Source organism: Cebus imitator, unplaced genomic scaffold (assembly GCF_001604975.1).
Source record: "Cebus imitator isolate Cc_AM_T3 unplaced genomic scaffold, Cebus_imitator-1.0 Scaffold408, whole genome shotgun sequence".
In the NCBI taxonomy this organism is placed as follows: domain Eukaryota; kingdom Metazoa; phylum Chordata; class Mammalia; order Primates; family Cebidae; genus Cebus; species Cebus imitator.
This window is the reverse complement of record NW_016107723.1, coordinates 733,275-738,080: the sequence shown is the minus strand read 5'-3', so window position 1 is coordinate 738,080 and position 4,806 is coordinate 733,275.

Sequence of the window (4,806 nt, the reverse complement as noted above, 5' to 3'; positions counted from 1 at the left end):
TAATTGAGGGCCTTCAATCACAAAATAGTTCAATAATAGAACCTTAGATAAATACCACTGAAACCTTGCTATGAGTAACTATTAATAGACAAATTACTTCATATGCAATTAATTATTGTTTGTGCTTCATTTGTGTAAATTTTCATCTGTGGGGTATTCAACAGTCAACCATATGCATGGACTATATCATCTCTCAATAAATAATAAAAGGAAAATTAAGTTTATTATATTTCTGAATTCAGTTTAAATTGATGAAATCTAATCATTGGATGACATCTCTTAGCTGGTACTATTGATATACTATTGAGATATATATAGCAGAGAGATACTCTACCAAGTATACAATTTATACTTTACCATAAATCCAACAGAATGAGCCTCATTTATTAAATTCCATTTTCTGTAGATTGAGATTATTTACCTGTAAACAATGATCAAAATTTATTATTAAAGATATGATCTATAGCTCACTCCATAGCTAAAGACATTGTGATTCAACAAACATCTCTAGATTTTCTTACTAAAGTGATATTATATAACACAATTATTGTAGATTCAGTATTAGCTAAACAAGGTGATATTTGTACAATTGCTAACACTACTTACTACATATGGATAAATTTCTCTGGGGAAGTAGAATCACGGTTTTATAAGTTAAAACTTGCTTATAATCATGGTTTTATAAGCAAGCCACTTGGCTCCCACAAATTTCATGTAATATAACTAAAATTCTCTATTTTTTCAGTTGGTTTCTGAAAATCTGATGTTTTTTATCTGTTCATGGTTCAGAATAATTATGCAAACTAGATTTGTTATATTTTTGCTGGTAATTTTTTACATTGTGATATTTAAGATTTGTTCTTGTTGCCTATATGTAAGGCTAGCCTCTCAACAGGAAAATGTTAACCCAATTCTTCTAGACGATTATTAATGCCTGTGGTGCTAATAAGATGGAACTTGATGCTAAACTCCAAGAGAAGCTTCCCTGAGAGGATTTCACTTTCTGGCTTCTTTGTTGCTCAAATGTGGCCTTGATCCTTGACATTCACTTTCATGTTTTCTCTCTTACATGAGACCAGAGACAACCAGGACAGACCCATTCAAGCATGAATTGACAATTTAACCTAAGTTCAGAGATGATTGGTCAGTAATGCTTTTATAAAAAACTCTTCAACAAAATGTGAAAATTGATTATACAAATGAGAGTCATTTCTGTTACACCCAGTGAAAATAGAAATGGGAGGCAATGAGAAAAAACACTCAGGTCACAAAGGCCTGGGTTCCAAGAATTGTCTTCAGAGCAAAATCGCCCACTGTAAGTTTAAGTCTAGTTTTACCAAGTAATTACCACTGCTCACCAATCAAAGCTCACCCGCTCCTGCATAGTGCCACAAGTGCCAATGAACATCCTTTCAAAACAACTTAGGTAACTTTTCTCTTTCCCAATAAAATCTCAATCTTCTTTTTTTTTTTTTTGGACATAGCAGAAGTCAACTCATTTGATGTGTGTGTCCTGAAAAAGAATTCTGTTCTTTGTATATGCCCAAAAAAAACCTTTTGCTTGGAGCTTCATTGCTATATTTTTTATTTTTATTTTTGGAGGCAGAGTCTCCCTCTTCACCCAGGCTGGAGGGCAGTGGCACAGCCTCGGCTCGCTGCAACCTACACCTCTCAGGTTCAAGCGATTCTCATTCTTCAACTTCCCTAGCAGCTGAGATGACAGGGGTGTGCAACCATACCTGGCTAATTTTTGTTATTTTTAGTAGAGATGGGGTTTTGCCATGTTGACCAGGGTGGTCTTGAACTACTGACCTCAGGGGATCCACTTGTCTTGGACTCCCAAAGTGCTGGGATTACAGGCATGAGCCACAGCACCCAGGTTCATATTGACCAACTGATCTCTTCTTTTAATGTCTTTATCAATATGAACTGAACCTAAAAGTGTGAGCATGTAGGTTCATTGACTTCTTTATTCCATTCAGTCTTTTATTAGGTAAATTGTGTTATATAAATTCCTTTCTTTTGTAACTATAGCTACAAATAACAAAATACAACATTGATTTTGGATGAACAGGGACAAAAAGACTCACCTTTGTATTTGACTATGACGGTTAATACTGAGAGTCAACTTGATTGGATTGAAGGATGCAAAGTATTGTTCCTGAGTGTTTCTGTGAGAGGGTTGCCAAAGGACATTAACATTTGAGTCAGTGGTCTGGGGAAGGCAGACCCACCCTCAATTTGGTGGGCACAACCTAATCAGCTGAATACATAAGTTATTCTACATCACTCATCGTGATTTTACTTCTTGGGTCAAATCCTGACAGACAAATAGTAATGTAGAGGCTTCAACAAATTTATCAAATAGATTAATCCCAAATATTGGCAAAGGGATCTAGCAGAAGAATCTGGAAGCATTACTTTATGTTCTTGAAGCGGTTTCACATCTCTGGATGCATATTTCCATTCTTATTTTAGTTTAGAGAGTATTTTATGCAGTAACACTGAGTTTCTTCAAAGGTAGAATATAGCTTCTAGTAGCTATTTTTTCAAATGTTCACTCTCAAGCCTACTAGACTTTTCAATCTCAAGAGTCTTCATTTTACTTTTACCTGCCTACTTGGTGACTACTTGGAGAATTTGTTCTTCAGTCCATGTTAACAGCCCTTAAAAAAGATCGCCACACACTTTGCTCTTTGTGTATTGACGTCTTTACAGCAACAATTCACCTAGGCTTGTAAAGGAAGTGATGCACACATTTTCTTCTTCTACTTTAAGAGCTAATGTAGGTCTAATACTTTTGGTAGAAGCTGAGTAGAGCAATGAACACACCTTCTAGCTCAGCACTAAATTATTCACAATATAAGAGGGAGCAGTAGATATCAGCTTTTTGACTAGGAGTTGCCAGATAGTCATTTACTTCTATTCCAGTAAACTTGTTTTTTGGCACACTGGGCACTTCATTTTTTTCTCCCTGCCAGATATATCTGAGTTACAGTTTCACTGTATAGGGTCTTTATCCCCTCCTACGGTGGCATCAATTATGCTACAGGTATTCTCTTAACACTTATGTACCTGTCACAGAACTAAGCCTATACCTAGGCTGGAATGAGACAAATGATATGAAAGCTGCTTCCATTTGTGTAACTATATAGCATATTTTTGGGCACATAAGCTACCCTCCAAAAGGGATAGCTTTTTAGAGGCTAAAAAATAAATGTGGTAGCTTTCATTGAGGCAATACATAAATAGTGGTACTTTAAAATTTTTACCTAACTTGTGTTTGCCAGTTTTATGTAATATAAACCAAGTACTCATTCCTTTTTCTGACTAAGACTCAGTGTTTCCATTACAACACACAGCATATGTGGCTGGGAAGAAATGGTTTACAACAGATCCTTGGGATTTGCTTATTATATATGCTATGCCCAAGACTTTGACTTTCCATTTACCCAGCAAATGTCTGTTCAAATGATTATTCTATAGAAAGCACTGCAGATTGGGGAATTCTACTTAGAAGATAAACAGAAAAAAAATTACTTCTTTTTACTTTCTTTCCATTCATTAGTCCATTCTAGAAGACAGTAAGATGATGGTCAGCAAGGTGTTTGTATGAAACAGCAGCGAAGAAGTAGCACTTAACAACTTTTTACAAATGCAAGTTAAAAACTAAAACAAAAAAACAAACTATATAAATCACTGAATTTGACTAAAACAAAAAGCTCAAACAAGCATATACAAAAAAGTAAAATAGTGTGAATTAAAATACATCCCAAGGCAGAAACTTATATATTTATAAGTGGAATACAGGGTAGACGTTATTATGAGTGGTATATTTAATTTTGTTATATTTTCTAAATAAGTCACTGCAATGTAGCACATCTATCAAAAGAGGAGTGTCTAAAGTATGTTTTTAAACCTCAAATTGGGGCCGGAGAGAACTTTCTTGCTTTACTATTCGAGTTCAAATTCTTTGGATTCATTTTCTTAATGTTGGCTACTTTTATTATTTCATTAAAGTTACATTAGTCTCTTTTAAACTTTAATAAAAAATAATTATAATAAAAAATTACAAAAGTTTAGTGTGTATTAAAGAACTATTCCTGAAACCACATTAAAAATGTGGACCATGTGAAAAAATGTATAAAACAAATAAAATCATTTATATTCTGCCTCAGTCACTATTATTATTTATTTATTCACTTATATTTGTACACTCAGTGCTTTTGGAAATGATTTAGGGAAGCTTATAAAAATACATAGTGTACTAAAATATATATCAAAAAGAAGTAAAAAAACTTTACTTGTGGCAAAGATAAACAAGATAGGAACAATAGAATAAATTCAAAAGCAACAAAAAACGTATGCCCTGGAATACAATAGCTTGCTTCAAGGCTGGGATCAGGCACTACACTAACAGTAAAGCAAGATAGAAGAGATAAACGTGAAAACAGTTTCTTGAGCCATGCTTTGAAAATATGAAAACAGGCCAGTTTTTCAAGAGGCACATTTACTGCTCATCCAGACACCAAACATAAATATCTTCACTAGACCAAAGTTCATTATCTGTGTTCTCTTTGTTGGTGTTGGTTTTAATATTTTTACTCCTGCCTGTAATCCCAGCACTTTGGGAGGCCAAGCTGGGTAGTCAGGTGTTTGAGATCAGCCTGGCCAACATGGTCACACCCCAACTCTACTAAACATATAGAAATTAGCAGGGCGTGGTGGCATGCACCTGTAATCCCAGCTACTCAGGAGGCTGAGGCAGGAGAATTGCTTGAGCCTGGGAGGCGGAGGTTGCTGTGA